The sequence below is a fragment of the Bufo gargarizans genome, chromosome 1 (genome assembly GCF_014858855.1).
Source record: "Bufo gargarizans isolate SCDJY-AF-19 chromosome 1, ASM1485885v1, whole genome shotgun sequence".
NCBI classification, from domain to species: Eukaryota; Metazoa; Chordata; class Amphibia; order Anura; family Bufonidae; genus Bufo; species Bufo gargarizans.
The window spans coordinates 214,038,015-214,062,367 of NC_058080.1; the positions used below are offsets into that span (position 1 = coordinate 214,038,015).

Genomic DNA, 24,353 nt, shown 5'->3' on the forward strand with positions numbered 1-24,353 from the left:
CTCTGCACAGGTTCGGAATACCAACTTCCTTCATCACTGCAATTATGTCCCTTTATCATCACCCCAGAGCCAGAGTGAGGGTCAACGGCACGTTATCCACTGCATTTAACATAAGCAATGGTACACGCCAAGGTTGTCCGTTGTCTCCCACTCTCTTAATCATTACTATGGAGACTCTATTACAAGCAATTAGGGACAACCCACTGATTAAAGGCCCCCAGACCAATCAGACAGAACATAAATGTGCCACCTTAGCGGACGACCTCCTGCTCCTGCTCACAAGACCCTACTCAAGCATTCCCTCCACTCATGGAATTGTTTGAGGAATTTGAGCTTCTGTCTAATTTTAAAATTAATTACTCTATGTCAGAAGCACTAAATATTACTTCACTGTAGCAGATATTGATCAAATACATCTAAGATCCCACGGGTTTTCTAGATGTGTAAGAATACAGGAACACTCGTATAAAACCGTAACCAGATGGTATAATGAACCGAGTAAACTTCACAAAATGGGCCTAAAAGAGAGAAACGCATGCTGGAGATGCTCTCAAGCAGAAGTCACATTAGGTCATATATTTTGGTCATGCCCGATTATTACCAACTTCTGGACCCAGATAGAAACAAAAGTAAACTAAATATGTGGTACCTCTCTTCAGCTTTCGCCTATCTCAGTACTACTTTGGCTACCTTTTGAAGGATGGACCCCTAAAGCATTCGATCTCCTTACGTGGCTTGTTCAGCCTGCCAGATCTCTCATTCCATTACACTGGCTTAACCCTATCCTCCCCATCCTTAGCCCAATGGCAGACGAAAGTTGATCAGCTATATTTCATGGTAGAACTAAGTAGCTGGGCTAATAGATCTCATTCCAATTTCATATGCTTATGGAGCCCTTGGGGTAACTATAGAAGAAATGAAACGAGATGAAATGAACGTACCCATACTTTCATACTTTCACACCTTCATAACACAAGTACTCTCTGATCTTACAAAACCTGAAAAGCCTCCGACTTACTTACTTACATACTTACTTACTCAACTACTAACTAATCTACCAGATATTCAACCATCTCACTACTATACTACCACAATGGTACAGGTTCACAGTTAAAAAAGCCATGTTCAACGAGCACCAGACAATATCTCTCACCAGTCCTACAATATACTACACCAGGGAACAACCTCTGAATCCTTAAGAGTTTGTGTAACTCTTCCATTGTTTATATATGTTTAAACTGTAACTGTAATACTTCAACCATAAATTACAGATGGGCAAATATGGGCCCATTAGCCAAGATAACACTATGCTCTTTTATGCTAGTTTTAAAATACAGAATATTCAGCAATGTATATGCTTGCCCAGAATCTGCATACATTTGTTATGTATTTGATACATTTCTTTGTGTTTACTTGAAAGCATTTATAATGCTTTATTTTTATATTGTTTTTTTATTTTGAAAAACCAATAAAACAGATATTTGATTTTAAAAAATATGAAAATACACGTACACACTTTATAGAGCTCAGTCAGAGAGGTTTTAAAGTCCATCAAAGTAATTTCTCTTTAGTGTATACTAGCAGAAGGACGCAGCTTTGCACGGGTAGATTTTATCTATTTCATTTAATGTTTGTGTGTGTCCTTCAACAGATATCGACAGTATCCACTATAACAGTGACATCTACAGTACCCCTCCCCTCTAACAGTGACCTCCACTGCAGCCTGCCCCCTTAACAGTAGTATCCACAGTACCCTCCCCTTTAACAGTGTCCTCCACAGCGGCCGCCCCTTTATTAGTCACCTCCACAGTACCTGTCTCATTAACAGTGATTTTCACAATAACCCACCCGCTTAACAGTGACCACTACAGAGCTCTGTTCCCCTAAAATGTGACCTTCACAACACCCCGCCCCCTTAACAGTGACCTCTAAAGCACCCATCCCCTTAATACTGACCTCCATAGTGGACCGTCCCCTTAACTGTGACCTCTACAGTTCCCAGTCCCATTAACAGAGACCTCCACAGTGCCTGCCACTTTAACAGTGACCTCCACAGCATCCCGCCCCCTTAACAGTGACCTCCACTATCTAGCTGCATGTCAAGAGGAGGCCCTCAGCATATCTCTGGCTGGTGCCTTCTCACTTCTGTCTCCACAGACTCCTGACTATGACCTCCCTCCTCCCTGTCTGGGCCTGGACATTTATACTAGGGGCTCCCTATCTCCCTCTAGTGTCTAGGATGTCTAACTACACCCAAATAGGCCTGCTATGCATGTCACAGGGGAAACAAACACATGTAATAACACATAGAAAAATACATTAAATGCATAGTTAAACATTATATCACTGGACCCAATTAACCCTTGTGTAGTGCCCACTCCTACCTAGTGGGACACTACAGATGGCCGCTAGCACATCCGCAATATCCAGTCCCCATAGCTCTCTGTGCTTTTATTGTGCAAAAAAAAAAAACGATTTGATACATATGCAAATTAACCTGAGATGAGTCCTGTATGTGAGATGAGTCAGGGACAGGACTTATCTCAGGTTAATTAGCATATGTATCACATTTTTTACACAATAAAAGCACACAGAGCTATGAGGACTGGGTATTGCGGATGTGCTAGCGGCGATCTAGCAACCCATGTCCTCAGCTCTATACACAAAATTCCGGTGACAGGTTCCCTTTAAGACAAAATAGAAAATCTAGTGAATAATTCAGAAAATGTGAATTCTAACGGTTGAGTACTTTAATAAGGGCAGTTCTTTCCCATCACATGTCTGACTAGCTTATACACCTTCACATGCATTGGTATTTTTGACCTATATGCTCTGAGTTTTTCCTGTAAGTGCATTGAAATTGCTCAATATTCAGTTGAAAGAAAGAAAAGGAAAAATCACAAAAGAAGCAATTAGACTGTAATGACCCACTTTTGTGCAGAGACAACTCTTTTGTTGTTGATTTTGTTAGTAATCTTCCCACTAAATAGATTTTTTGCATAATTTTTTGCTTTATATGTTTTGGTATCTGAAAAGCTGTAAAGATTAGTGATGAGCGGCTGGGGTCATATTCGAATCGCAGAATATTCGCGAATCCAAATATTCGTTATATTCTACTTTTTTTTTACTCGAAAATCGGCAAGGTAATGAATGCGTAATATTTGAATATTATGCGATCAATACAGGCGTGGAATATAGTACTATATATTCATTTTTAGAATATTCGTCATTTTTTCCATCTGAACACATGATTCCTCCCTGCTTCTTGCTTGTGGGCCAATGAGTCATTGACCCACAAGCAACTTAAGCAGAGAGGAATCATGACTTCAGGTGGAAAAAAATGACGAATATTCGATATAACGAATATATAGCACTATATTCGAAATGTTCACAAATTCTCGAAGTGGCGATATTAGAGATAAAATTTTGCTTTTCGAATATTCATGCTCAACACTAGTAAAGATCACTGACTACATAGATTTTTGGTAGGATTTACATCATTAACTCTTTAAGGCACCATGGCATAATAAAATGTTGCCTTCTAAAGAGGGCCTTTGCTCTGCACATACCACTCACTAATACAACCCCTTATTTTCAAACTGCTAATCAAAACTATTATTACCTATCTGAAAAATAGCAGATCTAACAGCGCTAGCGCTGAAGCAATGTCTGATCTGTAAATGTGCCCATCCCACATACAGATAAGGGATGATTCTGTTCTCAAGCTTACAGTCTACTGAACCACCTCTATGCTGGTTCACAATGTGCTGGTACTATAAATGCTGCAGACATGTCACATGCAATTTTGCTGCAGAGTATCTGCAGCAGTTATGTCAATATGGTCTTACCCTAATATATCAGTAGCAGTAGGAAACACAGGAGATTACCAATAGAGATGAGCAAATTTTTCAAAAGTTCGATTCGGCAGATTTGCCGAATTTTACCCAAAATCTAGCTTTGTGATGAATTACTTCAGACACCTCCATCTTGCTTGAAGATCTGTCGCGAAATCTCTCACAGTGCGAGATTACGTCATCACGCCCGACGATGTGATGACATCATACGCTACCACGCATGGGATTTCAGCAGAGATCTTCAATCAAGATGGTGACTGGTGGCCCATCGCGAGCAAATGGAGGAGGTAAAAAATTTTTGTTTTTTTTTATACTTTTTAGGTTAAATTGATTCGCTTACACGAAGCACAAGGAAATTCGGGTTCAAGGAGAATCAAATTTACCCTGAAATTCGTATTGAATTCCACTTTGAGGGATTCGATTCATTCATCTCAAATTACCGAGTTGTGTGCGTGAATATCCTTTTAGTGGTCTGCAAAAAAGCTGAATTGGAAGCACATGTTTACACTGTATACAGGCTGATCCCCTGTTCAGTGTCAGCAAGGTTGTCGTATTACTTACATATGCACATTCAAAGCTGACATCATGAACAGAGCTCTAAGGAGGCTGATTAATTGTAGGTTCATCAGCCACAAAAGTGCAAAATTATTTAGTGTAAAACCCTCAAACATTATGACAACATATGCCAAGCAAACAAACTTCATCAGCATAGAGAAATACTGTTGCTGCCTGGAAGCTGCATCAATTGCTGAAAGAATCCCAGATGGTAGTAATGAGGGAAGCAAAGAGTAGTCAGTAAACAGGCCAAGTTTAGAACACTGGCAAGCTAATAGAACAGCGAAAAAGCTGCACAAATCTGCTCATTAACAATTCGGGAGCTTTGAATAAAAGCATTTTTTTCAGAGGGACAAATAAAAAAAGAATTGCTGACAACTGTCAACCTAAAAAGTGCACTAGACAAAAAGATTGATGGGAAATACTTAAAAACACTAAAAGATTCACACCACCTAAGCTTTAAAATAGCATCCAAAACTTGAATTGTTCCTATTAGTAAGACAGGTATAGTAGGTAAGATCATTACTCATACTTGGGCAAAATACACAATATATACTGATCTTGCACATAAAACCTGCCACAATGAAAAATGTTTCATTATTTCAATATAAGATAGGAAAATAATTGCCTTTTACAATGGTACCAATGGTTTAAGGCCAAGTTCACATATGTCAGTTGTGTACGGTCAGCTACTTCAGGCCGGGAGCCAGACACAACTGATATACCAGAACAGCACTTTAGTGCACAGATCTGGCATCTATACGCGTCGCTGATAGCACTGGACAGGAAAATACTACATACAGTGTTTATTTTTTGCCAGGCGTTATTTGACATCCAGCATCATCAGTGATGTGGGGGAAGAATATGAATAATCCCATAGAAAACTATGGGATCTGTTTCCAAATTGAGCCGGATTGACAGATATATGTGAAGCTGGCCTTAGCTGGCAATTATTAGCCAAAAGTTTTTTCGAGTAGATGAAAAACATTAATAAACACAAATCAACAGAGATAACAGCAGTACCAAAGGCATGTCCAGATATGAAGATGGAGCTGTCATCAGACACTAAACAAACACAAGTCCACCAAAGATATACAGTATGTTCTCTTTAGGCCCCTTTCACACAGGCGAGATTTCCGCGTGGGTGCAATGCGTGAGGTAAAAGCATTGTATCCGCACTAAATCCGGACCCATTAATTTCTATGGGGCTGTGCACATGAGCAGTGATTTTCACGCATCACTTGTGCGTTGCGTGAAAATCACAGTATGCTCCTCTTTGTGTGTTTTTCACGTAACGCAGGCCCCATAGAAATGAATGAGGTTGCGTGAAAATCCCAAGCATCCGCAAGCAAGTGCGGATGTGGTGTGATTTTCACGCATGGTTGCTAGGTGACGATCAAGATGGGTAACCGATCATTATTATTTTCCCCTATAACATGGTTATAAGGGAAAAGAATAGCATTCTGAATACAGAATGCATAGTACAATAGGGCTGGAGGGGTTAATTTTTTTTTAAACTCACCTTAATCCACTTGTTCGCGCAGCCGGCATCTCTTCTGTCTTCTTTTGTGAGGAATAGGACCTTTGATGATGTCTCTACGTTCATCACATGGTCCGTCACATGATCCATCACCATGGTAAAAGATCATGTGACGGACCATGTGATGAGAGTAGTGACGTCATCGAAGGTCCTATTCCTCACAAAAGAAGACAGAAGAGATGCTGGCTGCACAAACAAGTGGATTAAGGTGAGTTAAAATTGTATTTTTATTTTTTTAACCCCTCCAGCCCTATTGTACTGTGCATTCTGTATTCAGAATGCTATTATTTTCCCTTATAACCATGTTATAAGGGGAAATAATAATGATCGGGTCCCCATCTCGATCATCTAGTTCTGTGATGGCTAACCTCCGGCACTCCCTCTGTGGTAAAACTACAACTCCCAAGATGTACACTTGCTTAGCTGTTCTCAGAACTCCATAGAAATGATAGAGCATGCTGGGAGCCATAGTTTCACCACAGCTGGAGTGCCGGAGGTTAGCTATCACTGGTCTAGTTGATAAAAAAGTACAATCTTAACCAAAACGAAAATTTGTCAGTTGAAAACTAATGTTTTCACCCGACCAATGACAGACCATTATTGTTTAAAGATAAATCGGCTGTGTTTAATATTTTTGTCTGACAGATTAAAGATCTTTCGTTAAAAAAAAGAAAAAAAAAAAGATTGTTCATGAACAAAAGATCTTTTGTCTATTGCCCAGTTTTAATGTGCAGCTTGAACAACTGTAAAGGCTAATATGTACTAAAATGCACACAGCCATTTCTTAGAAACAAACGTTCAACTGGGTGTTTGTTCATCTGCTGTTCAACCATTAACCAACTTCTATCTAATTTGTATAGCGTGTTGACTCTCCTTCCACCTAAAGTTGATTTCCAATATCACACTCCTCAATGCGATATCACAAGGGTGATGAGATGTTCCTTCCATGGAGGGGGCAAGTGCCAGACAATACTTCACACAGAAATTAAATATTGAGCTTTAGTGTCATGAATTACAGTGAAGCCTAACAAAGCACAAAACAGTAACGACACTTGGTAAGCAGAATTTTCTTTTTATTACTCACGAGGTCGAAGTAAAAACAAGGTCATCAATAAAAAAATGCATCACGGTATGCAAATACTTGTCCTAGAATATCACACTGTGGGTTTGTTTTGAGACTCTGAATGTGGAGGTGGACTTCATCGACTTCTTGCTGAATGCTCAGTAATCACCTAGCAGTGAACTAGTATATTACTATAATTTATAAAGATAGTTTCACACACCTGGAATTCAGCCACATTTTAGCATCTGTATTATGGTTGTAGCACCCAGAAACCCCTCCCAGTCTTATGAACTGAACTCAGATCATTCTGGGATTCTAACTTCAGAGTCGTAGGGGACAAGTTATCATTTGGGGTGTTTTTGATCTGTATTTGTCTGTCTACCCCAGGGTGTGACTGGTCCTTTTGTTTCTGACGAAGCTGGGCAGTCCCCGTATAGTCTATAAGGGACACCTAGGGACAGACAGAGAGGGGTGCCATTTTAATAGTTAGGACATAGGGATGTTCTGAGTGAGCCAGTGAACACACCTCCTGGCTGCTTTAAAACTCTCCACCATATCATTTTGGGTGGCAGGTTTTTAGGGAGGTTTTTTTGTTACAAACTTTAGGGCCTATTATTATTATTTTTTAATTTAAATTTTTTATTTTATTTTAACTCTTTTATTGAGTAATATCGTAGATACAGAAATATAGCATCATGTAAATAGAGATGACAACAGATCTCCAACATAATACATCTGTCCAGCGTAATACAAATGTATCATCAGTGAGCATTACATCAATAAATGGGGGTGGGGGAAAAACAACTGGTCACATGTTTGTAGCTATATGAGGCAAAAGCATACAGATGATTTAATCTATAGCAATAAGGCTAGAATCTAGAGTGTTGAAGCTAGAATCATGATCTGAGGCGGGTTAGGCAAATTTTCTCCAGTAGCTGCAGGTCAGAAAACTAGAATGGAAGCTAGTGAGGTCAAGTGTCACACAGAGTACTCCCTCTGACTTCGCAAGAGGAAGCGTACCTTAAGAGCTTTAGGGGTTATATCCCCTGAAGGACTTCCATTCCTTCCATGCTTTTTCAAAGTTGTGGTGAGAACGCTCTTCCCAGGAGGATATCTCCTCGAGTCTATAAATCTGGTCAATCTTGAGGAACCATTGTTCCCAGGATGGGAGTTCCGGAGAGAGCCACATTGTTGGGATCAAAAGCTTGGCCGCACTTAATAGGTATTTGAATAGCTTTAAATTGGGTGTGTGAAGGACCTTGGGAAAGAGATTTAGAAGGGCAATTTCGGTAGAAGCAGGGTATTTGGTTCCACAGATCTGGTTGCCTTGCCTGAAAATATTTTCCCACTAGGGAAGAATTTTAGGGCAATTCCACCAAATATGAATGTATGTACCTCTATCTAACGAACTCCTCCAGCACACGTCCGATGCCGAAGCAGAGTACAAGCACGTTTTATCAGGGGTTTTGTACCACCTTGAAATTATTTTGTAACTATTCTCTTGCATCTTAACGCATCTGGAAGCAATATGAGGGGAGAAATAGATTTTCTGAATTTCATCTCCCTGGAGGGTTCTATGTAGATCCTTCTCCCACAAGCGAATAAAGGCGAGAACTAGTGAGGAAGGGGGATCTCTTAGTTTTTTATAAAGTTGAGAAATAATTTTAAATGGAGGCTGTGTTTGGGAAATTATGCTCTCGAACCACGTAAGGGGTCTAAGAAGGTTATTTAGTCCACCGTGTAGGGTCATGTATGATCTAAGAAAGTATATTAAGTTATAACGTGAGGGGCTTACATCTAGTAATTTTTGCATATCGTTTGTGGAGATTAAGGAGCCTTCTTGATATAGATCAATGATTTTCACATTTGAGAGTTTAATCTTGGGTGGGATACTGTCTCAAAGTTCTTGAGGGGCCAGGTTAAATACATCCCCCACAGACAGAGTTGGGGAAGGGAGAGGTATGCCAATAGGGGATCTCTGCAGAGCGTTCCAAGCCTGTAAAGTAGTAGCTTTCATAACCGGAGATAAATCAGAGCAGGGAGGGATAGAGGATAATTTGCCCAGTAAAAAGGCTGTAAATGCTGAGCCAAGAAGAGATTGCTCCATTGCAACCCACGATTTGTGGGGAGGGCTTTTCACCCAATCTACGACTCTTGCCAGAAGGATAGCTCTACCGTATAGTTCTGGATCCGGTAGTGAAATTCCCCCTTTCTCTTTTGAGTAGGTTAAAGCTCTATAAAAAATCCTAGCCCTCTTACCGGACCAAATGAAGGCTCTAAATAGAGAGCGGAGAGAGGCATAATAAGCAGAGGATATAGGCATTGGGAGTGTTTGTTGAAGATATGTCAATTTAGGTATGATCAGAGACATTAGTATATTCTTTCTCCCAAACCAGGAAAGGATAGGGATATCTAAAGCTCCTAGATCAGATTTGATTCTCTGTAAGAGAGGGAGATAATTCAGACTGAAAAATTGTCCGGGGTCTGTGCCGAGTTTGACTCCTAAAAATGTTAAGTGAGGGGAGGACCAGTTAAAAGGCGAAGTTTGGATTAACTGCTTCTTTAAAGTATTGGAAATACCCGTAGAGATTATGAATGATTTATTATGATTGATCTTAAGGTTAGACAGAAAGCTAAAGTTTTCTAAATGTTTATAAATCTTAGGGAGGGCCGTAGATGGATTATGGACCATTATTAGCATGTCATCCGCGAATGCGGCTATTTTGTGTTGCTGGTCTCCTAGGGTTATACCTGGATGTCAGCGTCTAACCTAATAGATTATAAGGGCTCTAAGGTTAAGACAAAGAGGAGGGGTGACAGGGGGCAACCTTGACGTGTACCGTTACCTATTCGGAAGGGAGCTGACAAGGTTTCGTTAACTGTTATGGAGGCCGAAGCATTTAAGTACATAGCGTGTACCGCTTGAATGAAGTGGGGAGGGAAGTTAATAGAATGAAGAACTGAGTACATGAATGGCCAGCTAACTCTATCAAAGGCCTTCTCAGCATCTGTGCTGAGAAGGACCAGGGGTAGAGCCTGTTTCTTAACAAAGTAAAGAATGTTGAGTACCCTAGCTGTATTATCTTTACCTTCTCTGTTTTTGATGAAACGTACTTGGTCTCTATGGATCAAGTTTGGGAGGAATTTAGCTAGTCTATTGGCAAGAAGTTTTGCTAAAAGCTTCAGGTCTATGTTGAGTAAGGAGATGGGCCTGAAATTGGGGCAGAGAGTGTGGTCTTTGCCCTCTTTAGGGATCACTGTAATATTGGCTCTGGTCATATCTCCGATTAAAGGGACACCCTGCAGAGTTGCATTGAAAATAGGCAATAGATGAGGGATCAATATATCGTGGAAAGTGTTGTAGTAAGGGATGGGTAACCCATCCGGGCCTGGGCATTTACCCTTTGGGGAATCTCTGATGACCTTTAGCAGTTCTTCCGTAGTAAAGGGGGCAGAAAGATGAAGTCTATCTGGGTCCGTTAACTGCGGGAGATCTAGGCCTTTTAGGAAGGATATGTGGTCAGGGACAGCCTCAGGGACTTTTTTAGTCTGGTTCAAGGGGTGTAGGTTATAGAGGGATTCATAGAAATCTCTAAAAAGGGAGGCTATTCGGTCAGGATCAAAAGTCAAGGAGCCTTCAGGGGTTTTCATTTTATGAACAAAGTTGTTAAGTTTCCTACATTTAAGTCTTTGCATCATAAATCTAGATGCTTTGTTACCATGTGCAAAATTTTTTTGTTGTGAGTGCAAAAAATATTTTGCAGATGAGTCATTTAAGAGATTTTTAAGAGAGGCCCTACATGTTGAAAGCTCATTTAAATGAGCTTGAAGTAGTGAATTTTTATGGGCGCTTTCAAGAGCTCTTATTTTCTCATGCAGGTCATCTATCTGTTTCGATCTAACTTTTTTAATATGCGCTCCCATACTTATGCAGTGACCTCTGATGAAAGCCTTATGGGCGTCCCAAATTGTATACGGTGTAACGTCAGAGGTGCAATTAGTGTTGAAGTAATTCTCCAGAAGGGTTTTCAAGCGAGCTTTGGAGTCAGGAAGGCCTAAAAGTTTTTCATTAAGGCGCCAATTTCTAATGGGGCGACGGATCGGTGGGGACAAAAAGGTTAGTGATATTGGGGCATGGTCTGAGATGGTGATTGACCCGATTTCCGCCTCGGAACAGTGCTGGAGGTGCTCTCTAGACACAAATAAATGGTCTAGGCGCTGATATGATCCATGTACCGGGGAGAAAAAAGTGTAGTCCCTTACATCTGGGTGAAGAGTGCGCCAAACATCAACTAGATGGTTTCTGGCTACATTTTTTAGGATAGAGCTAAGGGCTTTTTGAGATTGAGCTGATTTTTTTGAGGAGGAGTCCAAGAATGGGTTAAAAATTAAGTTGAAGTCCCCACCGAGGAAAGTAATTCCCTCTCTGAAAGCTTCTGATCTCTTCAAGATATCAATTAGCCAGTGTATTTGATTGGAGTTAGGAGCATATATATTTATAAAAGTAAATAGGTGCTGACCTATTGTGCCTTTTATCATGATAAATCTACCTTCTGGGTCGCAGATTTGATCTACTAGGAGGAAAGGGATTTTTTTTGTGGAACCCTATGCTAACACCCTTTGAGCTGGATGAGGGGGAGCCACTGTGGAACCACAAGGGGAACACAGAGAAGGAGAGATTGGGGAAGTGATTCAGTTTAAAGTGGGTCTCCTGAAGAAAAATGATGTTTGTATTTTCCTTTTTCAGAATCCCAAAAATGTGGCTCCTCTTAGAAGGAGAGTTACATCCCCTTACATTAAATGAAGCTAATTTGATGGCCATCATAAGGGTATGTAAAGGTACTGGGACGCTGAATCAACACCTGTATGACAAAAGCGTGTAAGAAAAAAATTAGCTGGAACTTATCTTTTTCAACGCGCCGGTGCATGGAAGAAAGCCTCCGCCTCAGATGGATCTCAGATATTCTGTTAAAGGACCATATAAAATAAAACATGAGAAAAACAGAAATAACAAATGTAATTTGAGAACAGGAATGAAAAGGCAGCATGTTGATGCCAGAGAAGGGCTTGAGGGGGGAAAAGGTTTGTCACCAATAAATGACAGCCACTTTACTAGAAGTAATAAGGTGAAGAGTGTTTAATTAAGGGTCTTGGACCTAAAAATGGGTCAGTAGATAAGCACGTATATAGAAGGAAGGGCAAAAGAACACAAGTAGGGAGGGAGGGAGAGTAGGGGGGTAGAGATGGGGAGAAGAGGATAGCCAAGGAAAAGGAATAGTGACAATGACAGGGGAGATAAGGATTTAGAGATCTATGGGTAGATTCCTTCTAGGGTAAAACTTAAGTAGGGGCAAAGGAAAGGATTATACAAAGCCCTACTTTCGCCCCAAGGGGGTAAAGGGATCAACTGTGATCTGTGTGGGCATTTAGTGCCGAAAAGATAAACAACCCTCTGGCGTATAGTCCTGGGAATAGGAGTAGAGCCGTTGCACAGGTAAGACTTTTGCAGTAAAAAGCCGGGTCATTTCGTGGTTGCTTTAAACTAAAACAGGAGCATTCTGCAGGAAGCAGAGGATGTAAAGGATCCAAGAGACCACAAAATAGGGTCAGCGATCTTCTGAGGCAATGCGCCTAGGGGTAAGAGATTGGTTCCTTTTCTTTTGGCGGCGCGATTTTGGAGTGTCTTTGGTTTCAAAGGAGGTGTACTTGGGTATCTCCGGCAGCAAGGTTAAATCACGAACCATGTCCCAATCTTCTATATCTAATGGAGAAATGTCCAGCAGATCATATAATGGGCCCAAGTCCAAGTGGGTTCTGATGGTGATTCTTCTGCCGTTGAATGCAAAAGAGAGGCTGAACGGAAAGTTCCACCTATATAGTATTTTACGGTTTCTAAGCCATTCTTTTAATGGTTTTAGTGCTTTCCTTTTCTGGAGGGTGATAGGTGCGAGGTCTTGAAAAACTGAAACAACCGCTCCATTGAACTTCACTCCTTCAGGTCTACGAGCTTTATTTAGGACAGCTTCCTTGTCTTGAAAATGTAAGAAGCGGCATATGATGTCCCTAGGGGGATTGTTTGCGTCCGGTTTCGGACGAAGAGCACGGTGAGCCCTTTCAATAATTAGAGGATCGGGGCAGTCCGGGCCTAATAAGTCCAAGCAAATGGATCTGATAATGTCCGGGACTTCGCGCAGGGAGTCTGATTCAGGGACACCTCTGAACCTGAGGTTATTTCTCCTGCCGCGGTTTTCTTGATCTTCTAAGGCATTGTAAACCGCATTAAGGTGTGTCTGGCATTTCTGCAGGCTAGAGGACGAAGCGGTTTGAAAGTCTAGCATGGCAGCTTGCGTCTCTTCTAACACTTTGACCCTGCCGCCCACGTGTTTAATGTCCTCCCTCAGTGAAGAAATTTCACCTACCAGAGGGTCCATTGCTTTCTGGAGGGCCAGGTCTAGGTACTTCCTTGAAATCTGAAGAAGCTTGCGGCTTTTGGCACCGTCAGTGTCGCTTGTATCCTCTTGTGCGTCCGGGTCTAATTCAGCAGGCCTCTCTGCAGGGGACCGGCGCCATCTTAGGCTCCTTGGCCACGTATGTTGCGGCTGCTTTTTTGATAAAGCGGTCCATGTCTCCGCTATTTACCGGGTTCTTCTGGTGCTGGGACGAATCCCCGGTCCTTTGCTGACCGATCTTGCCCATTTTTTAGTCTGGGGTCTCAAGTAAGCTGTTGTAAAGTGGCGTCTTCCTCACAGAGCTCAGACACAGACGTCCATGTCGGTCTGGCGCAAGCTCCGCCCCCCTGGGCCTATTATTTTAATATGACTAATAAAATAATGTTTTAAGGTTCTCCCATTATTCAATTTATTGCCATTTACAAGTTGGGTGCCATATTTATATTTTTTGTGTGACCAGCTAATATCTTGGTTAAGTTAAGATACCTGTTTTTGGTGTTAGTTTTAAGTCTGTTTTTGTGGATGCGCCAAATTTATTATAATGGTGCACAGTAATAATACATTTGACACCAGCACAATCTGATTGCACTTATTTCTCTAAAAGTACATCTCCAGGATGCCTGGCCTAGAGATGTGACTTTTTTGCAACATTTAAAATAGTCACAAAACATAAATAAGCCATAAAATCAATCTTCTCAGCAAATTTGACCTTAAAACAACTCCAGTTCTGAAAGTAGTTGGGCAAACTTAGCAGAATTTTCTGCAACTAAAACCGTGCCCCAAAACATGTACCAATTTTTTACGCTGCAAAAGTGGCACACCACTTTTGAGAAATGTTCCCCACACTTTTTATGCACCACAATTATTTCTGGTCACACTGAACCGAAAGTAGAAAAATCTATTAATTCATTGATGTCAGCTTTTCTACTTTTTTTTTACAATGTAATCAGTGGAAACATGAGATGAATTCATAGCAATGAATAAGCCTTTGGCAAATGTCTTTTCTATCTACTGCACCAATTACCATGTTGAAGTAACAATAGATGATAATGGCTATTTATTTATTTTTAGTATCTCTGGTCTACTGGTGTTTGGATACATTTTGGAATAAGATTCCCTTAGAATAAGGCTACTTTCACACTAGCATTTTGCTGAATTCGGTAGGACTCAGCAAAAACGCTTCCGTTACTGATAATACAACCGTCTGCATCTGTTATGAACGGATTCGGTTGTATTATATTTAACATGGCCAAGACGGATCCATCATAAACTCCATTGAAAGTCAATGGGGGACGGATGTGTTTTCTATTGTGTCAGAAAAAATGGAACCGTTCCCCTTGACTTGCATTGGGGGTCATGACGGATCCGTCTTGCTCTGCATCCCAGGATGGAAAGAAAACTGCAGCATGCTACGGTTTGCTCTTCGGTATGGGAACACAACCAAACGGAATGGAATGCATTTTGGAGCATTCCATTCTGTTCAGTTACGTTTTGTCCCCATTGACAATGAATGGGGACAAAATGGAAGCGTTTTTCTCCGGTATTGAGACCCCATGATGGATCTCAATACAGGAAAATAGAAACACTAGTGTGAAAGTAGCCTTAGTGGGATCTGTTTTGCTGTTAAGTGTTTGGATACAAAGGTCATCATAAACAGGAATATGGCAAGCAAGTGAAGACAAAACTTTAATCAGTCACTGATTAAAGGATATGGACACCTTTGTAAAAAAAAAAAAAATTACACTAATTTATTTTGTGGAGAATATCATTTCTCCAATTGGTTCTATTTATCTATCTTTTTTTTTTTTTTTTTTTTCTAGCAGGCTGCTCTCAGTGAGTTTACAGAGAATCCTTCATCGGACTGATTTTCTGTAACTCCTCCTATCTCCACATGGGAGTGCGCACTGTCTACCGCCCCACTTTCTTAGTCAGGCTACTTTTACACTTGCGTTTTGTGCGGTTCAGATAATACAACTGTCTGAATCCGTTCAGAACTGACCATTTGCATTATCTTTAACATAGCCAAGACGGATCCGTATTGAACACCATTGAAAGTCAATGGAGGACGGATCCGTTTTCTATTGTGCCAGATTGTGTCAGTGAAAATGGATCTGTCCCTATTGACTTACATTGTGTGCCAGGATGGATCCATTTGGCTCAGTTTCATCAGACGGACACCAAAACGCTGCAAGCAGCATTTTGATGTCCGTCTCCAAAGCGGAATGAACTGATGCATTCTGAGCAGATCCTTTTCCATTCAAAATGCATTAGAATGCAAACTGATCCATTTTGGACCGCTTGTGAGAGCCCTGAATGGATATGACAAATGGAAAACCAAAACATAAGTGTGAAAGTACAGTAGACTCAGGAGTGCTGTATCCGGTACACATGAAGCCCCACCCCTCTCCTGAGAATCCCTACCCCTCACGGAGAATCCCGAGAATCCCCACCCCATCTCTCTCACTAGGAGCATCTCCAGACTACATTGTGGTTACAGGACCTGTGTTGATGTCCCTGTCATGTGATCAGCCATGTGTGTGGGAGGAGTTAGGGGAACACAGGCCCCATGTAGAACTGTGCTGGTGGATAATGAAGAGGTACTTTATGTATGGAAGGTGTGTATAAAGCAGGGCTATGTCAGTGTAACCAAACTATTGTACAGTTTTCTGTGTGTAATGTGCACATAGTAGTTCTATCTGTGTAATGGACATGTAGCAGAGCTCTGTGTGCAATGTGTATATAGTAAGCTATCTGTGTAATGGGCAAGTGGTAGAGCTGTGTATGTAATATGTATATAGCAGTGTCAGGTGGGCTCTGTGTATGGCAGCGTCAGGTGGGCGCTGTGTATGGCAGTGTCAGGTGGCCGCTATGTATGGCAACATCAGGTGGGCACAGTGTTTGGCAGTGTCAGGTGGGCACTGTGTATGGCAGCATCAGGTGGGCGCAGTGTATGGCAGCATCAGGTGGGCACAGTGTATGGCAGCGTCAGGTGGGTGCTGTGTATGGCAGTCAGGGGGGCGCTGTGTATGGCAGCGTCAGGTGGTTGCTGTGTATGACAGCTTCAGGTGAGCGTTGTGTATGGCAGAGTCAATTGGGTGCTGTGTATGGCAGCATCAGGTGGGTGCTGTGTATGTCAGTGTCAGGTGGGTACTGTGAATGCAGCGTCAGGTGGGCGCTGTGTATGGCAGCAGTGGTCTTATGTTTAGTGTATGATGTTGGATAAATGTAAAATTGTCTACATTTATTTCTGAATGGAAGACTAGCAATGGTTTCCCTGCATAAATATCAGCCTCATAATCTTATGTGGACCTATGCATTATATATATGAATTCCCTCAAAATTTGTACTCCTCCTCAGCTAAAAATCCTCCTCAAAATTGTTAAGAGGAGTATTTTTACTCTTCTGGAAAAAATTTAGCACAACCGCTGCTGTCAGTTGTAACATACAGCTGACAGTCTGCTTCAAACTGCAGACATAGCCCCTTCCATGACATAGTCCTTAGGATAGGAGGGTGTATAGAAGGGGCTAACCATCAGACTGCTTCTCTGCTGTGGCCCCGATGCCGCCCCTCTTACCCCCTTCCCCTGCTGTGTAGGGTGGCCCTCCATACAAATCATCACCCCCCTATCCTTGTTGGCAACAAGTCCCCAACCCGCCCCCCCCTTCAGAATGGCCGGAGCCGCAACAAGCCCCCCCGCCCCCCCATCCCTTCAGGATGGCAGGCGATGCAACAAGCCCCCATCGCACCCCCCCTCCCAAAGTCAAAGTTTTCAGAGGTGCAGCAGCGCAGAATGTTAGCTGTAACATACAACTGACACTCTGCTTGAAATGGCCAACATCGGCCTTCCATGCCTTCACAGGCATCCGGATTGCCATAGTATAGCTGAGCCTGATCAGGCTTACTGTGAATGACAATAAACTGCAGTACACTATACAGTATAGAGTATATTGTAGAGGCATCAGACCCACTAGATCTTCAAGAACCAAGTGCTATACCAGTTTCCACAAAATACTTATTGAGGGCTGCGATATACCTGCTTCCACAAAATACTGATTAAGGGAATTGATATACCTGTTTCCACCAAATATTGATTGAATCCTAAGAGATACCTGCTTCCACAACATACTGATTAAGGGGTTTGATATACCTGCTTCCACAAAATATTGATTGAGCGGTGCAATATACCTGATTCCACAAAATACTGATTAAGGGGTTTGATATACCTGCTTCCACCAAATATTGATTGAGGCCTGCGATATACCTGCTTCCACAAAATACTGATAGAAGGGGATTGATATACCTGCTTCCACCAAATATTTATTGAATCCTGCGAGATACCTGCTTCCACAAAATACTTATTAAGGGGATTGATATACCTACTGACACAAAATATTTATTGAGACCTGCGATATACCTGCTTCCACAAAATACTGATGAAGGGGTTTGATATACCTGCTTCCACAAAATATTGATTGAGGCCTGCGATATACCTGCTTCCACAAAATACTGATTGAGGGGTTTGATATACTTGTTTCCACCAAATATTGATGAGGCCTGCGATATACCTGCTTCCACAAATACTGCTCTTCTCTAGGGACTTAGGCACAGGGTCATTTTAAAAAAGACAGGCAGAAGAAGAGGCAGGCCATTCCAAAGGGGTGGTAGGGGTCAGGCAGGTGCACCAGGCCGGAGCCTAAGTGGGAAGTTGGAGAAGGCGCGTGTGATTACTTCAAAGGATACACCAGAGTTAGTTGAGTGGCTCATTCAGCCTTCTGCTTCTGCACCCTCCTCATCCTCTGTATCTGCACCCTCCTCACTATCTGCTGTGTGCACCCCCAAATACACCACCACCACCACCATAGCCTCTCCACTCGAGTCAGAGGATTTATTTTCCCATCCATTCACAGACCTTACCAATGCACAGCCATTCTTGACATTGGTTGAGGAAGAGGAGGTAGCAATGGCCTCCACACATCCTGTGCTGCGGCTGTTGTGCCTGAAAGCCAAGAGCCACACCAGTCCTGCACTGCTTTCAGCTCTGCGGTCAGAGACTGATCAGTGGCTAACCCCACTCAATTTGATAGGTGGCTAAGTGGTGTGCGACAACGGTGCCAATCTGCTGAGCGCGCTGAAACAGGGCAAAATGACACACGTGCCATTCATAGCACACGTCCTCAACTAAGTCGTGCAGTGATTCATTGCCAAATACCCTGGGGTCCAGGACATCTTGCGTCAGCCCAGGAAAATCTCTGGCCATTTTAGAAGATCATACACGGCCATGGCTTGCTTTGCTGACGTTCAGCGGCGACACCAACTGCCCGTCGGACGTCTGATTTGCGACAGCCCAATGCGCTGGAACTCCACCTTGCATATACCTAATAAGCTGCTCCAGCAGCAATGTGATTTTAAAGACTACCTGTGCGAACTCTACGGAAGGACAGGTTCTGGGAAGCTTGTTTTTTTTTCATTGCGCAAGTGGCTGTTCATGCACGACACATGCAGACTTCTGCGGCCATTTGATCATGGAGCGTGTATTGCATCATGCTATTGATCACCCATCGAGGAGCAGGAGCTAGAAGATGAGGAAGTCGCAATACTGAATTAATTCCGGGGGGGGGGGGGGCTACTCCATATGAGACAAGTCAGGAGTCTGAAGAGGAGTCAGAGGAGGATAGTGGCTGGTGGGAGGAAGAGGAGGAGGAGCAAGAAGAGCAGGCTTTGAGGGGGACTTTAAACTTTTCGGGGATCCTTGGTGTTGTCCGTGGCTGGGGGGGGGAGACCGAGGACGACATTCTCCTGGGCGATGAGCAGGAGCCAGGGTGCTCCACTGCTTCCAATTTAGTGCAAATGGGGGCCTTCATGCTCCAGTGTTTGAAGAGAGACCTCTGCATAAAAAGCATAAAGGGCAAGGACCAGTACTAGGTGGCAATGCACTAAGACCCCCGTTACAAACACAAATTGGTGGACATGTTACCAGCATCAGGGCTGGAAGAATGCAGAATTTCCAGGCCTTGCTGCGAGAGATGCTGCATTCTTCTGTTGCGGGCGCTGGCAGAGGAATTTCCACCCACAGCGAAACAGACCGCCCCGGCAAGAAGAGCGATGTTTGAAGATGTGTTGGTCACTTCACGAACATTGGATTGTGAACGCGTGTTTTTGAAATGTCCCGGCTAATATTCGTCCATCACTAACTACCTGTATATAAAACTCATTATTACAAGAGAGATAGTTTACATTTCTTTGTGAATCCCAAATCAAATATCTAGTGCTTCTGTTAAAACCCTACTAATTATAATATTAAAACAATATTTATTGAAAGATTCTGTGAGTCAGTTTGAAAGAAGTACTGTTATATTGGCAGCCTGTGCCTGCTTCATCCCTGTGCCCCTCCTTCTGCAGCATTTCTAGGTTTTATCCCTCCTTTATTTCTGTATTCTGATGCAGCACTACAAGGATTAATGTTCCTTGGTTTCTGTGTAAACCTCCATGAATAATGGGCTAATCAGCTCTACTATATATGCTGTGTGGTGTGTCCCACCCTTTACCTGAGCAACAGCTTCTGTCTGGTCTTTTTAGTTCACTGGATCCTGTGAAGGAGCGGACTGTTGACTGAGTGGACTGTGTTCTACCTGAGTCTGTCTGCTGTCTGACTCTGACCTATGCTTGTTACCCTGATCTGTTAGTCTGCCTGTGTTCCTCTTCTGCCCGCTGTCTGGATTCGGTGCCATCTGCCCTGGTCCTGGGACTTTTTCTCAAATTCACATGAACTCTACCTGCCGGACTTCAGCCTAGTTCTGACTATGTGTATTGCCTGATATTTTGGTGCTTTACACCGATGTCTCTAACCCTAGTGGGTAAGCTATCAATTACACCTGGACAATTCCAAGAGTTCCGTTTTTTTAGACCAGAACACTGAACAGGGGCTGAAGTGGGAAAACCAAGGGACCAGCAGGACAATGTCCTCAGGATTAACCCAAATTTAATGTTTAGTCCAGTTGTTCCACAACCATAGTCAGGTACATACAGTGCTGAAGACTCAGGGTGGAGATATACTGTATTAATATAAATACAATAACATTTCACATTTATAGATTTATTAAAAAATCTTTAATGGGATATCACTTCAAGCAGCAAGTTTCACAAATTACTATGGATGACAAAGTGAAAGTTTTATTAGAAATTAAGTGAAAGATTAGAAATTAATCAAAGATGAATTTCCAACAAAATAAGATTTCTAGCAAATACAAAACATTTATTATTTGGTTCAGAAATGTCCACTATTTTAAAGATCAGAAAATAGCACAACAGGTCAGGGAAGATTAAGAAAGAGGATTGCATGACCCTGGGTTATGCCTTGGCCGCATGCTTGCCCATAGTACCTTGCAGTCAGCCTCAGCCAATCTGGAGGGATAATACTGGCATGTGTCATTGGCACTATATATGATTCCAACTATAGAATTTATGTGTATTCTGAGCTTGTACATTGGTGTGAGAGGATATCTGTCAAAGAGACAGCAAAGGAACACACAATAAACACACAATAAAGTTACACCAAATTATAAACCAGGACACCAATAAGTATATAAACTGGAAGAAACAAAGTTTACCTAACATCCCCACCAAAGAAAATGTTCCTCCATAAAGATTAGAAAAAAATATATACTTTATTTAATTCATATAATGCATAGAAAAACATGTTAATAGAATAGCAGCAAGTGAAACCCAAAGAGAGGGAAAAGAGGAAACTGCAGATTCCGCCAGCCCCAGAGTGTAATCCCGCAATGAAAACACTATCACAATATGTCCGAAGAGAACATTGCTAACACCCAGGGCGCAATGGCCACATATGGGTCATTTAAAGTGCCTATATATGGGCAGAATAGATAATCAATTTATGTCAGTACCATCTGTAGCACGCCGACTCTGCAGTCGCCTCCTCCGAACGCCGTTTCGCCACACAGGCTTCTTCCGTGTCTTCTTACGTTTTTATATGCATTATAATTACGCTGCCGGCCTCCCGCTAGTTTGATAGTGAGTACTACTACAGATAATTACAGTAGTTTAACAAAGCAGAACCACTGGTTGAGGATTACATGAATAGACTTTACATATGAAGACTGCTGTGAGTGGGGCCTGGTGTAATGGAGTACAGTGACTGCACCGAGCCCCATCGCGAGTGCAACAGCAGTTGCCAGCCTCCAGCCCCTAATTCCACCCCACGTGATAGAGTTGAACTGTAATTGATACATTGCAGGCCACGCTGTGCAGCATAACGGCTGACAATGTATCAGTGTTAGCAATGTAAAAATTGCACCATTCGCTTTATAAGACACGCTGCCATTTCCCCCCCACTTTTGGGGGGGGGGAGAAACTGCCTCTTATAAAGCGAAAAAAAGGTAATAGTTTAAATAACTGATAAAGAGTGGTTTTTGCTAGTGATCGGACAGTGCTACACATCCACAGCAATATTTAAAGCTAGAGTACTCATTTTTTTAATGTGTATCAGCCAAATATACTACACATAATTCACAATCAGAAACAAAAATATTCTACAGTATTCTGCAAATGTATCCATCATGTTTTATACTGTGCTGCTTTTACCACTATTACTATTCATACACAGCTGCAGATCCATCATGTTCCATACTGTGCTGTTATGCTGCTACCACTACCCCTACACAGCCACACATCTGCTTTGTCCATTATGTCCTATACTGTGCTGGGGATTTTTTACTACCCCTACACATCTGCACATCTCCTGCCTTATCCATCAGGTTCCATACTGTACTGCTGCTGGGGACCCTAACCTGGACTGAATAACAAACCTGAAACTGCTTCCAAAAGGGATCATTTTTTTATAGCGTTTGTAAAAGTCATTGCTTCTTCACTTGTAAGGACGATATGTACTGTATTTAAAATAGCATTAACTCTTCTGCTACTCCCCCAAAAGGGAATTTTTTTAAACTTATTTTAACTTTAAAAGTGCGGTGTGTCCTTAAACAGACTGTTGCCACCCACTACCATCTTTTTACCCCTAGACATAGAATTCACTGTTACTTTGACTTAACTAATTCAGTCTTGGCATTAAACAGATTGAAAAGGGTTGGATACAGTCCTAAGGTACCTCCGAGTATCATACATGACTTTTCAAATCTGCCAACCATTTTGTTCAAATAAGACTCAAAATTTATTTCAAGAAATTCTCTTATCTCTACTGATAAGTTATGTCTGTAATTTAAAACATATATTGCTATATAAATTTTAAAATTGAGTGTTGCTTTTCATGGGAAAAAAAGCTGTCATTTAGCAATACTATAATGCATATACAGTCAACGAATGACAAGTAATTATTTAAATGAAAGAATACAGCTTCAAAGAGCAAGGGCAATTGACAAGGGAGATATTGCTTCTATTCTCCAGCAGTTCTTCCATGAACGCTGTGTTATAGCTTGTAAGAAATAAAATAATGAGACCATTACAAACTTCTTTCTATATTAAAATTGACTTGCCAGGCACTTGAACACTCCCATTGTTCTTGACTTTGACTTGTGTCTAAATGCTTCATTAAGGCATATCATTTTCTATTTACTTCTGATAACTCATTTTAAAAAATGTACTTTGTTGCCCGAGTCTCCATTATTCAGTAGTAAATGTCAATCATAATTTGTTTTCATGTAAAGGTCTGTAAAAATACTTTATTACGTGATTAGAGTCTTGTTAGCAGAATGCTAATATACAATTAATTGAATATTAGTTGATGCTTCACTGACATTAAGTTAGGACTACTATACTAAATGGAAGCTGTACAATTTATTTTCTCACTGTCAACACAGTATAAACTGAAACAATATAAATCTACCTTAAGATAATTTTTTTGTGGACAACATACAGTCAGTTTCAAACAGCAGTCAACATAGTGCATCAAAACATAAAACCAAGAATCTATTGAATGTTTAAAGGGAACCTGTCACCATGAAAATATAGTGTAATCTTCCAGCTGTATGTTATAGAGCAGGAGCAGAAGGGCAGATTAATATATTGTTTTATGGGCAAAGATTCAGTAAAACTTGCATTTCATCCACTAAAATTCCTGCTCATTCTGGCCTTTGAAGTCAAGGAAGTGGTCCTATCAGTGACTGGCAGCCTTCCCTCTATGAATGTGCATACAGAGAGCTGTCAATCACTGATAGGACCGACTCTTTGACTTCAAAGCCCAGAATGAGCAGGAATTTAAATGAATGAATTATAAGTTATACTGAATTGTTTCTCATAAAACTATATATCAATCTGCTCAGCTTCTCCTGCTCTATAACATGGTGCCTTCAGCTCAGACACCATGTTCAACATGACAGGTTCCTCTTTATGTTATTATTTGCATACAGTAATTTTACATCAATATTTATTCAGTTTCTTTTCACGCAGGGTTCACAGCAGTGCCCCCTTTCCCTATAATTCACAGCAGTGCCCACCTTTTCCCTATTGGTAACAACAGGGCTCCTCACTTTCCAATATAGTCACAGAAGTGACCTCCGTCTTCAACCAATAGTCACTTTTAGTCCTTTCCTTATTGTCCTGCTTTCTTCCAGTATTCAAAGTAGACATTAAAACATTCCCAAAAGAGTGATGTATTCTATAATTGATGCAAACTACCATATATCACAGCCAATTTCCAGCTGCTGAACATAGCTTCCTGCTCTTGTATTAATCTTAGCTATCAGATATCAATGCAGAAAAAAATACTGTGCATTCGGAAAGTCTTCAGATCCTTTACCTTTTTTTCACATTTTATTAAGTTGCGGCCTTGTGCTAAAATAAAAAATAAAAAAAACATTTCTCCATCAATCTGCCCTCAATACCTCATAAAGAGAAAGTAAAAACAGAATTTTTCCAT

General features: G+C 41.5%; 1 protein-coding gene across 1 annotated transcript in view; it reads right to left on the reverse strand.

The window, feature by feature from the left end:
• Positions 1 to 24,353, reverse strand: part of LOC122945932 (bifunctional heparan sulfate N-deacetylase/N-sulfotransferase 3-like) — a 550,006-nt gene that overhangs the window by 499,613 nt on the left and 26,040 nt on the right. The gene's annotated exons all lie outside the window — the stretch shown is intronic.